The following is a 13,855-nucleotide window of genomic DNA, read 5'->3' as shown; positions in this document are numbered from 1 at the left end:
TCCTATGCTTTCCTCTTGAAGTTTTATGGTTCTAGCTTTTATATTTAGGTCTATGATCCATCCCAAATTATGTTTGTGTGAAGTATGAAGCAAAGGTTCAGGTTTGTTTTATTCCATGTAGATACCATTGTTCCAGTACCACTTGCTGAAAATATTTTTTCCCCATAGAATTTACTTTGGGCTTTGGTCAAAAGTCAATTGACTTTGTTTGTGTGGCACTATTTTTGACTCTGTATTCTGTTCTGTTGGGTCTGTCTATCCTTATTCCTTTTAAAAAAAATTTTTTTTTAATGTTTTATTTATTTCTGAGAGAGAGAGACAGACAGAGAGACAGCATGAGCAGGGGAGGGTCAGAGGTCAGAGAGAGAGAGAGATACAGAATCTGAAACAAGCTCGAGGATCGCACAGAGCCCAATGCGAGGCTCAAACCCATGAACGGTGAAATCATGACCTGAGCTGAAGTTGGATGCTCAACTGACTGAGCCACCCAGGTGCCCCTCTGTCTATCCTTATTCCAACACCACAAAGCTTGCCTATTACATTTTTATTGTAGTTCTTGAAATCAAGTAACATAAGCCTTCAGCTTCCCTCCACGTTTTAAAGATCATTTTAACTATTCCTGATCCTTCATATTTCTACAAAACTCTTAGAATGAGCTCAATATATTTCTTTTTAAGAGTCTGTGACATTGTGATTGGTGTTTCATTGCATCTATAGATTAATTTGGGAAGAAAGTTTATCTTAGTATTGACTCCCGCAATCATGGATATGACATGTATCTCCATTTATTTAAGTCTTTTTCATATTGGCAATGTTTTATAGTTTTCAGTGTATGCATCTTGCACGTTTTTCATGAGACTTATTCCCAGATAGTTTATCTTTTTGATACTATTGTGAATGGTATCTGTATCAGTTGATACATGAATGGCCACTATATGAATGGCCACTGTATCCATTGATTTTTATGTATTGAACTAATTTATATTTGAATATTGAACCAACTTTGTGTTTCTAGGATAAACTCACTTAGGTAGAATGATCTTTTCTTAGATTTCTAGATGTTATTTGCTAACATTTTGATAACAATATTTGCATCTATGTTGATGAAGGACTAAAGGTTTGAAGTTTGGTTTTTTAAATAATGTCCTTGTCTTTGATCAAGATTTTGCTGGCCTCATAAGAGGAGGTAGAAAGTATTCCTAATTAGCTTCTATATTTTCTGAGTGTTTGTAAATATTAGTATTACTTCTTCTTTAAATATTTGATTGAATTTATTGTTAAACTCTCTGGGACTGGAGTTTCTTTTGTGGGAAGACTTTTGAATATGAATTTAATTTCTTTTCGTTATCATATAGAATCATATAGGGCTTTAGATTTTCTATCTTGTATCAGTTTTGGTCATTTGTGTCATACAAAAAATGAATTCACTTCATCTAAATTGCCAAATATATTGGCATGAAGTTTTTCATAATGTTGCTATCATTTCTTTTGAACATGTGTAATATCTTTAGTGTTGCCCTTTTCTTCATTCCTGATATTGGAAATTTATATTTCTCTTTTTATTTTATTTTTTTAAACGTTTTATTTATTTCTAGGAGAGAGAGAGACAGCGTGAGCAGGGGAGGGTCAGAGAGAGAGGGAGTCACAGACTGAAACAGGCTNTGGAATGAACGCTGGATGTTATATGGAAACGAACTTCACAATAAACAAACAAACAAAAGAAATGAATAGTTCTGGAAATGGTAAAAAGAAAAGTAAATATAAAGGCATTTATCTTTTTTTTTTTAATGTTTTTTTATTTATTTCTAGTAGAGAGATACAGAGACAGAGTGAGCAGGGGAGGGTCAGAGAGAGGGAGTCACAGACTAAAACAGGCTCCAGGCTCCGAGCTGGCAGTCAGCACAGAGCCCGACGCGGGGCTCGAACCCACGAACCGCGAGATCATGACCTAAGCGAAAGTTGGACGCTTAACCGACTAAGCCACCCAGGCGCCCCTATTTTCTCATTTTAGTTCCTGATCAGCATGAAGGTTAACTGCTGCATAATAACTCGACCCGAACATTAGAAACTTAAAACATCATTTTAATTTACTAATGATTTTGTAGGTCAGAAATTCAAGAAGACTTCAACTGAACAGTTCTTGCTTGGAGTCTTCAATGTAGTTGAATTCATCTATCAGCTAGGGCTCCCCCCATGTAAGATTCCACTAGGTTGGATGTCCAAGATGGCTTCCTCTCCGGCTGGCAGTTGGTGCTGGCTACAGGCTGGGGGCTGGGCTGGGGTTGTTGATGGAGTGCCTCCATGTGGTCCCTCCAGCATACCAGCCTTCCTTCTGAGCAACCACCCCGAGAGAATCAGGTGGAAGTTTCTTGGCCTTTTCCTGAAGAAGCTTGGAAGTAAAGCAGTGCTACTTCTATCAACTTCTACTGGTCACAAAGTTACCAAGGCCAACTCAGATTAAGGGACGGGAATATAGATTACAGCTCTTGATGGGGAGGGCATAAAATTTCCACCCTATTTTATAATCTTCATAATCAATGTAGGGAGATTTTATCAATTTTATTAATCCTTTCAAATAGTCAGTATTTGATTCTGTTGATTTTACTTGGTGTTTGTCCTTCTAAAAATTGATTTCTGTTCTTATTTTTATTATTTATTTTCTTCTATTTATTTTTTATTTAATTTGTTCTTCTGTTTCCAGCTTATTAAAGTGGAAGTAAGCCTAGATCACTGATTTTTAGGACTTTCTTTGTTTTCTAATAAAGAAATTTAAAACAGTAAATTTCCCTATATGCACAGCTTTGCCTACATCCCGCAGCTTTTAATATGTTGTGAAATTATATTCATTCCGTTAGAAGTATTTTCTTATTTCCCTTGTGATTACTGCATTGGCCTTTGATTATTATGGCTTAATTTCTAAATGTTTGGACCTTTTCTAGATTGTCCTATGATTAAATTAAATTTAGCCATGGATAAGAACATATTCTGCATAATTTTGATGTTTTGAAATCTTTTTAAAAATACGGTCTATACTAATAAATATTCCATGTGCACTTCAAAGCAATGAGTATTATGTGGTTTTTGGATGTTGTATAACATTCTATAAAACTCAATTAGATCCAGTTGGCTGATAGCAACCAAGTCTTTTATATCTTTACTTACTTTGCCTACTTGATTCTATCAAATTACCGTGTGATGAGTATTAAAATATCCAACTAGGATGGTGGATTTGTTTACTTCTCCCTTGAATTCTCTCAACTTTTGCTTCATTTATTTTGAGGTTTTGATACTCGGAGCTGCTTGCACGTTTTTCAAGGAATTGGAAGATGTCAGCAGGATGGTGGAGGATTGCTTGGATGGAATATGATATGTTTGCCTGTGACCCTAAACAGTCTTTACCACCAAACAAAGGCAAGAAAGAATGTTATGCGCAAAAGCTGACTGCACTTCAGTGAAGAAACTGGTTGGTTTTTGTCTTTGTTTGTTTGCTTTAATGAGGCATTTGTCTCCCGAAGATGCTAAAGTCTCAACAAGGAACTAGGATAATAGCCAGCCCTTGTCCCATAAATATGCTTTTAGGAAGCTGATGAACAGCAACTCGTTCTTTCCCACCTTATTAGACATTATAGTCATTTAGATATAATCAAATCAGAAACATACGTGGTTTTGCTGCAAGCCAGAGGGGCATTAATTGAAATTGCCAGGGCCAAAGGTATTCCTTCTAAAGAGCCATTTGTAGCATGGTTGGTGAACATTTACTGGGATCTCCTGTGAGTGCAGAGCCCTGTGCTTGCCCCAGAGAGGGACCTAAAAAGAAACAGGAATTCAGATTCTGCCTTTAAATAGTTTATTTTCAGGCCAAGAAGGATAATGAACAACAGTTTCTTACTTGTGCATGACACATTAAAGTTTATATATATGAATTGTACACACACACACACACACACACAAACACACACACACACACACTGGAATATTACGCAGCCATAGAAAAGAATGAAACCTTGCCATTTGCAATAACATGGATGGATGTAGAGGGTATAATGTTAAGTAAAATAAGTCAGTCACATAAAAAAAGTACCATATGACTTCAACTATATGTGGAATTTAAGTAACAAAACAAACAAACAAAAAAAACAGTTTCTTAAATACAGAGAACAAACTGGTGGTTGCCAAATGAGATAGGTAAAATAGATAAAGCACCTATCCTGTTGAGCACTGAGAAATATATAGGATTGCTGAATCTTTATACGGTATACCTGAAACTAATATAAGATGGTACATTAATTATACCTGAAATAATAAACAAATAAACAAAGTTTACTATAGACTTCTGTAAATATCAGTGTTCTGTACTGCTCTTAACTGCTCTGAATGTAGGTGATACAGTATTTTTCCTCCAGGTATGCACAGAGGCTTAATGTGAGGCCGATGACCTTACCCTGGGTCCAGCAGAAGCATTACAAATCTGTACTCTGTTGTATGTCTGTTATACAGTCTCTACCCTAAGGCCATAAAGAGAACCAGTTCTAGGTCCCAGGCAGTGTAGGAATGAGGCCCGATCAGACACTTCCCTTTGCTGGAGCGTAATGGCTACGAGAACAAATTTGAAGTCACACTGGGTTTGAATCCTAACTGCATCAACCAGCTGTGGAAACTTGGAAAATTATTTCACTTTTTTGTGCTTCCATTACCTGCGATTAATCAAATAGTAAATTAACTGATTACTAACAGAATGAAATCAAATCTACGGAATCATCTGTGATGATGATCTCTATCCCAAAAGTTGTATTAGCTGCAATTATGTGTTAGGTGCTTAATGGACTTGAACATAGACCAGGTCCATTGCACATAGGATATTATTCAACCTCTCAACATATCTTCAAAGACTCCAATTCTGATGGAATGGATGAGTGAATTTGCCATCACTGTCCCTGCCTCTGCGTCCCCTTAAAACAACGACTGCTCCCTCCACTCTCAATCTTGCTTCTTGGCCAGACTAACTGGGTCTGCCTGCCAACTGGTGTCTAGAAACATTGGATACTTTGATCTTTCAGCTGTCTGGATCTGACTGAAAAGGCAGTTTCAAGCTATGAGCAGATTAATAGTGCATAGGAGATGGAAACAGAGGATTTGCACTTATATGGACCTGAGTTGGAGTCCCAACTCCACACTTTACTATCTATGTGGCCTTGAGAAAATTCTTTACCCTTTAGTCACCAACCCTTTCACTCATTCAACAAGTATTTATGAACATCTATATAATTTCAGCCTCTGTTCTAGTCTCTTGAGTACATATCAGGGAATAAAACATAAAATCTGCCTACATGGGTCTCACACCCTGGTGGCTTTGTGACTCAATTTTTTTTGTCATTTAAAATGAAGAAAAACAGTAGAGACTTGTTTATAACATTGTTATGAGATCAGCTGAGATAATGCAGGGAAAGTGGTTAGCAGAGCATATTTTAAAAATAACATACTTAAAAATGTTTAAACATATTTAAATAATATATTTAAAATATACTTAAAAAATAACAGTGTCAGGGAAAATGTGAACACCTTCCTGAATCTGATATTTTTCAGACATGTCTTGACTGACGTAACAGTATAGGAGAGGTGACTTCCAGAAGAGCAGCGATTTCTAGAATAACTGGTCTGAAGGTTGCTCTTCCTTAGTCTCTTTTCCAAAGACAGATGTCTGATCAAAAGATGGACATACAGCCAGGACCATTTTTTCCAGCCAAGACCATTTTTATAGCAATTTAAAAATACATATGATAGTGTATAGAATAAGTTGAGAAGAAATTTCATTTACATTTTTAATCAAGGAAGGCAGAATTATTGGCTGTTTCATTGTTCACCCTTCATTGTTCATCTCAATCCTTCAGACAGATATTCTTGACAAGACTGAAGGCCAGCATTTCTCCTTTAAGTTTATTCTAAACTTAAATATTATTGCCCTGAATCAGGTCACACACATAACAGTAATAGAGGGATTAAATGGATAAAGAAGATTAAGACAGAATGAACCTCTCATCAATTCAGAATAGAAACTGTATTTGTAAATATGCTCTCTGCCTTCTCTCCTGTGACAGTGGAGCGACACTGCCTCTGTCCCATAAAAGAGAAGCCCTGAAATCTCATTCCATCTCTTCTTTCTGCATTAGAACCATTTCCCTAGTCATCTGTCTCTCCCTCCGAGATTGTAAGCTCTTAGTGGAAGGGCCCTTGTTTTACACTTTTCTATGTTTTGTTTATGTCACGAATTCTGGCACACAGCTGGTTTTCATTGTGTATTTGTTGAACTGAATTTAAAAGGCATTGATTTCCTCTCAAATCATAGATAACTGATTATTGACAGGCTAAAATCAAATTTGTCTAATTCTGTCATCTTGTGGTTTTATAAAGTGTTCTAAAAACATCAGCATAATGATGACAGAGTCATTTAAAAACACTCTGAATGGAATTCAGCTACAGCCCCATTTAAGGCTTAGGTTTAAATCTTTTTACAAACAACATGTCACCTCAAAACAAATTTATCATAGCTTCCAGTGAAGAAACATTACTACTAAAATCAGATGTAAGATCTGCCTCATAATGGGCACAATGCCAATATTGAAGGGTTTAACATACCCTCTTATTACCTACCACCTTGTTTTAGCTTATTTACTTAAACAACTTTGCATAAATGTTAGACAATCTGGTTGCACATTCTCTGGTTTGTTACTACAAACCAGACAAACATTCTCTTCTATTTGAGGACATGATTTTATCGTTTCAATTGGTGTGAATGTATAAAGGGACTGTAGAAGGTGCTGCAATTTTTGGCTAATTATTTCAGGGATATGAGCAAACAGAGAGTTAATAAAAAAGGAAGAGTAAAAGTTTGTTCTGGAAGGCTTGGAAGGAAGGATATAGGGTAAAGAACTGGGGGATAAGAGTCATTCAACAGTATTTATTGAGCACCTACTAGTGCTAGCCACCATCTAGGTCCTGTGGACACAGAGGTAAACCCTGCTCTTGTGAAGCCAACATTTAAGTCAGGGGAACATTCATTCAAAGTGGTTCTAATAATGTTGAACCTCAAAAGAAGGGTCATTACTCCCTAGCTTCCTGGATGTTCACAGTCCCTTTCTACCTAGAAGCTCTCCAGACTTGAAGAGATCTGGAGGGAAAAACATTCAATCAAAAATGGGTGCTGTTATACAACTTTCCCTGGGGCATGGAGTGCCTAGACAGAAAGACATGTCCCAAGGTGACTGTGTCTACTTATACTGAGAACTGGCTGGCAGTTTCCCAGCTAGAATCATCAAATAAATCATCACAATAATATAATAGGTAAATTAAATAAATACTGTGTCACCTGGCATCTCCATAACGCATCTATCTTAAAAGGTTTAGAATGAAAATTTAAGAACACAATGTCTAGCATGTTGCTGGGCATGAGGTCAGTATCACACACAGACACACACACACACACACACACACACACACACACTACACACACAGTTCTTTCCTTAGCCACTATGAGAAGTTCATGGCCCCTGCCTCCGAGAGAGAATACAAATCAGGCTCCCTAATCATTCAGCACAGGCCGTCGGCCCCACCTCCTGCACATCTGGTGTATACCGCATCTGAATCACTCTAATCAACAACTCAGAATAATGGCATTTCCGACCCTCATCAGATAATTCAACCAGAAATTGATTGCGATGTGGCTCTTGCCAAATGCTTGCGGGGGACAGCAGATATATGAGAGAAACTGCCTAATGCATATGTTATCTACATGCATTCTTCTAAGCTTTTTCTTTGAATTAAGAAATAATCAGAACACTTATCTGGTCGATATTATTGCAGTTCTTTATAAAACCCTTTGAATTAAAATGTGCAGCTACGTTTTAGAGAATGTATATTAAGAATATCTGCCTAGCATGGGACCCAGCCCATAATAGGTCCTTCACAAGCATTTGAATATTGAAAGGATGAATCTGTTTGAACAAGAACTGTGGCTCCCCCCTTCACTACAGCCAAGAGAGAAAATAGCATCCGTTGGGATTTCCTTTTTATTCCTTCTCTCTTTAGGGAACTGCTCTCCATCCTTCATATCTTGGCTGGATATCACCTTCTTCCTGGTGCCTGTCCCCTCCCCCCGCCCCCCACACACAGGCAGGGCTCTAAGTTCTTCCTGCCCTGCGCTGCGTCTATTAGAGCCCCGTCTCATGGTTTTGCAATTATCTGCACTATTGTGTCCTCCCTAGACTGTCAGCCCCTTCAGGACACAACTGTGCCTTTTTCATCTTTGTAACCACAGTGTATGGCACAAAGCCTGGTACACAGCAGAGTAATAAATGTTGACATGTCAAAAGAATAAATAGAGCAATTCAGTGTCCCTTATATAAACACCAACCAAGCCCTTCTTCCTTGAATTCAGTAACAGGAAAACTTAACATTCTCAGTACATTTTTATTGAGCTCCTGCTTTATGCAGAACACTTTCCTGATGTAACAGAGATCTCTGTTGTCCCTACCACTAAGGAGTCCTACATCAGGTGAGAGAGACAAACATATCTGCAGGCGTATTCAAGGTAATCTGGATTCAGTTTTCTAATAGCAGTACAGGGACACGCTCAGGAGAGCCTGGGGATGAAATGACTAATTCCAACTTGGAGATAAAGGAGGCTTGTTGCTGGAGGCTGACTTTGAGTGGACAGAATTTTAACAGGACAGGTGTGGGGATAGGAAGCAGCCTTTACTTATCTGCGACTTTGAGGTTTCTGAGTGCATGAACTGTATTTCCATCTTTGTATCCACAAATGCCTACTATGGACCTGACATATGGTAACTTTTCAATAGATACGTGTTGAAATATTTGTTGAAAATAGATTTTTTAAGTCTAGAGGTAAATGAAAGACTGGAAAGGATGGTTGAAACCGAACTGGTAAGGACATAGTTCTGTTTGTTGTGAGCAGACATAAAATGTTCTTGAGTTGGGAGGGATGCAATCAGATGGGGTTATCTGTGAAGGATGAATTAGAGGAGAAAGACATTGGAGACACAGAAGGCAGCCAGAGGATACTTAAAAGTCAATGAAGATGTAGATGAAGCGGTGGATGTGGAGGCCCGAGGAAGGGATGGGGGTCTCCAGGTTTGTTGTTTGTGAAGCTTCTCTATTTTAATATTTTTTACAATAGAATAAATAGTTTTCTTGATGGCTGCAGACATGCAAAACTGCCTGGTGGCATTCAGAAACATCAAAGTCATGGCCGTTCTCCTGACTGTCGTGCAGTCTTCAATAACCATAAAGTTACTTGCATGAAACTGCTGTTGAACCAGCAAGACTGCACTTATGCATCCATCATTTTCACAACTGTTGGTAACCCAGGCATATTCTCCTCAAAAAACCTTGCCTTCTTGTGTCACAATGTCCATTCACTCACATTCACCTCAGGGACTGGATCTTTGGTAATAACACCCGAAACTGTATATAGTGGGAAAAAGGGATTTCTTCTTTAGAATAAGAATTGGTAGGCAAAAGGTGGCTTCCAGTTGAGGATGTGTTATGGGCCTTTTTGAAATGTAAGCCCATGGGTCTAATGAATCTTTCATATTTAGGTGGTTTCCAAGAAAAGACATCTCCAATAAAGCAGTCTTTAGTAACCATCCTCTTCCATGCTTTTTTCTTTCTCTTTCCTGTTCAAATAACTTTTAACATGTCTGTTTCTCCTTGAACTCTGGGTAGAGGAACTTCTCATTTTTCCACTTTCTCTTTCCATTTTTTGTTTAATCTTTTTTTTTTTAAATTTTCAAATGTTTTTTCATTGTTGAGAGAGAAAGAGAGCACGAGTGGGGAACAGGCAGAAAGAGAAAGGGAGACACAGAATCCGAAGTAGGCTCCAGGCTCTGAGCTGTCAGCACAGAGCATGACACAGGGCTCGAACTCACGAACCATGAGATCATGACCTGAGGTCGGACACTTAACTGACTGAGCCATCCAGGCACCATATTTTTGTTTAATCTTATTAGAAAGCACTTCAGAAGGCTTGGACTGTGCCTTCCTCTCCAGAAAATATGCAGCTACTGCTTCTTGTGAAGTCTTTTCATCATTCTTTTGTCTGGGGTTTCCCTCTTCATGCATCTCGATAGTCTTTTTCATTTGTGTTTCCTCAGCATGGTGCTGTGTATGGCAAAGCTTGGCTTTTCGATCAATCATCTTTTTTGCCTTCTTTGAACATTCATGAGCTTTTTCAACCTTCTTTCTTTATCTGTTTCTCATGATAATTCAAACAATATCCATAGATTTATGGTGTAACTCAATATATTTGTTTTGTGGCATGGTGACAGGTGTGAGACTGCCAGGTACAGCTGTCAGACCATGAAGCAGCTCTCAATTTTCAGGTGTCAGAGACCCAGGAGCTGACTCTACACAGCCAGCGACAGGAAAGGGCAGGATCTTTTGGTTTTAAGTTGACATTTCTGCTTACTTCTCTTTTAAAAAATCACTGAAGCTCTAAGAAGGACCAGAATGAAATATGCATTCCATCACTGGTGAAACTAGGGAAACATACATAATCCCAAACCACAATATATAAAGATAAAAACTACATGGGATGCTGGGAATTGATTTAACAGAGCAGAGAAAGCTTAAAATGAATAAAGTTAAATATCATTGGATGGGTGTATTAGTGAGAAGCAATCTTTTTCACTCTGAAAACACAAAAAAGATGAAAATCCCAGGGGTACCAGGTGTGTGGAGGTGTGCCATAGTTGAACAGGGGAATAGGTTGAAAGTCTGTAAAAAGATCAGTTGGACCTCCAGGACCCAACTCTGCCCATTCACGTGACTATCCCTCCCTCACTTTGATGGAAAGAAGAGATTTATTCTTTTTTAAAAATATTTATTTTTGAAAAAGAGAGAGAGAGAGATTGAGAGCATGAGCATGATCAGGGAAGGGGTGGAGAGAGCAGGAGACACAGAATCCGAAGTAGGCTCCAGGCTCTGAGTGGTCAGCCCAGAGTCTGATGTGGGGCTCAAACCCACAAACTGAGAGATCATGACCTGAGCCAAAGTTGGATGCTTAACCGACTGAGCCACCCAAATGCCCCAGAAGAGATTTATTCTTGAGAGGAACTGAACCAGAGGGCCTCTAAATTCAGAGATACCAGGGATAGCAGAAGGCTTGGTTGAGGTGGTCCTGAAAAGACAGGAAATATATGAAAGGATGCATCCTCAATAGTGAGGCATGTGGTCCCCTACCCTACTCCCTAGATATCAGCTGCCACACTTATACCTTCATGAGAGGAGATTGGATTGTCCTCTTCTGGAGAATTCTCAATGGCCCCAGCAGGAGGAGGAGGAAAAGGCAGACAGACATACACATGTGCACACACAGACCCACACATATATTTCCCCAAGGAAAAAGCATCCAGTCCATAGGTTGAACTCCAGCAGTCATTAAGCCTTGCCCAATCACAGAAGACTTCCAATCAGCCTTCCAATCATTTTAGTCTTTAAAATAAACAGAAGTTAAGTGGTTTTGAGAAAAGCATAAAATTTTGAGAAAGCATAAAAATCAGAAAAGAAAAAACAAGGAACAGAAGAAAACTAACTTTAAAGAAAGCAATAACTAGCATCCTCAGAGAAACAAGGATGTTATAAAAAAAAGGAACAGTAAGAAAATAGGAAAAAGCTCTTGCAAATTAGCAACAACTAAAATTAAAAATTCAGAAGAAGAATTGGAAGATTAAGTTGGAAAAATCCCATTGAAAGTAGAACACAGAGCAAAAGATATGAATAATAATATGGAAAAGATAAGGAAATTGGATTCTACCTCTGATAGTAAACTAACAGATTTTGTAGAAAGACGGAACAGAGAAAATGGATAAAACAAAGACATAATTTGATGATATTTTAGAAAACCAAAGTACAAAAGTACCTAGATTAAAAGTCCAAAAAGTGTTCCTCCCAAAACAAACCTTTTAAAAGGCTGCACCAAGACACATTCTCATGAAATTTCAGTATATCAGGGATAAAGAATTAATAGAAAAATATTCCAGACAAAAAACCAGGTTATATACAGAAGTTTAGAATTAGTAGCTACCCTGGAAGCTAGAAGAGAGGGGAGAATTACATTCATTATTATGAAGAAAATTTATTTTTACTCTAGGAATATACAGTTAATCAATGATGTGTGATGTGTGATGACAGAATAAAGATATTTTAGAATTACAATGTAGTATTCCATCGTATAGATAAACCACATCAAAAGTCTCCAGAAATCTAACTCCATGGTATCATGTCTACTGAAGCTACTAGGTAATATGCTCTAACAAATAAGGAAAGAGGAAGCATGAGGTCCAAGGAGGAAAGAGGTGAAAGGAATGTCCAGGTCAGTGAATGGAAGTCTCAGGACAAGAGCTGTGTAGCTGACCTAAACAATAGACAGTTTATAGAACAGGAAGATTTAAAGCTCAGGAGACAACTCTCTGGTGGAGGGGGGCAGGAGCGGTCAGGAGAGAGAGAGTGACAGTGAGAGAGAGAGAGAGAGAGAGAGAAAGAGAGAGAGAATGTAAATATAGCAAACTGCATTTGAGAAGTTGCTGGAAGAAATGGGGAGATTGAGCCAGTCACTGGTAGATAGAATACTAAGAAAATAGGGGGAAAATAAAGGCAACTATTAACCATATGAAAACTAAAGTTGAATAAGGAAATGGGAAAAGAAAGAAGGAAACTATTAACCATATGAAAAATCAAAGCTGAACAAGGAAGCAGTCATAATAATATTAGACTACTTGACACAGCAGTAAATAGTTTTTACATGGTTCTAATTAGGGAGATATTGAACACTGACTGAAATGAAATTGTGATATAACTGTACAGATAAAAATATAAAAGAAAAAGAATCATATAGAGGGGGTGAGGGAGTTTGAGAGAGCTAAGTAATCATTCATTATCAGAGGGCCTCAATACATAATAATTGGTATTGGAGAATCAAGAAAAAAGCAGTACAATCTTATTATTTAGAGTCATGAAGGTAAATGCTAGAAGAAACGACTAAAAGATTGGTTACAACTTGGTTAGACTACCGTATATGGTGGTTGTGCATTTCACACATCAGTAGTACCCACCCACCCCCCAAAGTTTTTGCACAATCAGCACAGCCTTAAGGGGCAGTTCTGTCTCTTGGGAGCAGGACCAGCCCTGGGGCAGATTGATGTGAGAAGGGGACTGCTCTATCGAGTTACAAACATATGAGCTGTATTTGACTTTTAAAATTATGTTTGATTTCTAAAAATCTAAAATAAAAAAGAGAGGAGAGTATAGATTTGAGACATACATCTGCAATAGCTCTTTGGGATTTGGCAGCTTCTGAGGGATACACAAAGGAAGGGGGCACAGTAAAGACTGTGGAGAATCATCAGTTAAATAGGGAAGAGGGGGGTAAAAAAAAGGAACTTAGTATCATAGAATCATCAAAGGAAAGAAAGAGTTACCAGAGGAGGGAATGGCCAACAGCGCCACATGCTGGTGAGGGGAAATTACACAGGCTTCGGCATCAAAAGACCTGGGCCTGAGTCTCAGCAGCTCCACCACGGTCCAAGTGGCTATTTCCTCACCTTAAAAAAGGTGATGAGGATACCAACCTCACCTCACCCTTTAGCTGCTGCTTTCATGAAATACAGGGTGACAAGCATGCCAGAATAAGAAATCCTTTGAAGCACCCAGTTTTGCATCCTGGCAATACCCTCCTCAAACTAATCAAAGTATTATCTGGGGCAAAGTTTTCCAGTGCTGTGGAAAACTAATTTTATTTTCAAAGTTATTTTAATTATTTCCAAGGCCTTTGGCAAGAGGTTTT

General features: G+C 38.2%; 1 pseudogene; it reads right to left on the bottom strand.

The window, feature by feature from the left end:
* Nucleotides 1–9,343: 9,343 nt before the first annotated feature.
* LOC120244512 lies at nucleotides 9,344–10,332 on the bottom strand (annotated as a pseudogene).
* Between the last annotated feature and the right edge of the window lie 3,523 nt (nucleotides 10,333–13,855).

The sequence above is a fragment of the Hyaena hyaena genome, unplaced genomic scaffold (genome assembly GCF_003009895.1).
Source record: "Hyaena hyaena isolate Hyena2069 unplaced genomic scaffold, ASM300989v1 scaffold_390, whole genome shotgun sequence".
Classification (NCBI taxonomy): Eukaryota; Metazoa; Chordata; class Mammalia; order Carnivora; family Hyaenidae; genus Hyaena; species Hyaena hyaena.
The sequence above is the reverse complement of the archived record's forward strand: the minus strand, read 5'-3'. Positions and strand labels throughout refer to the sequence as shown.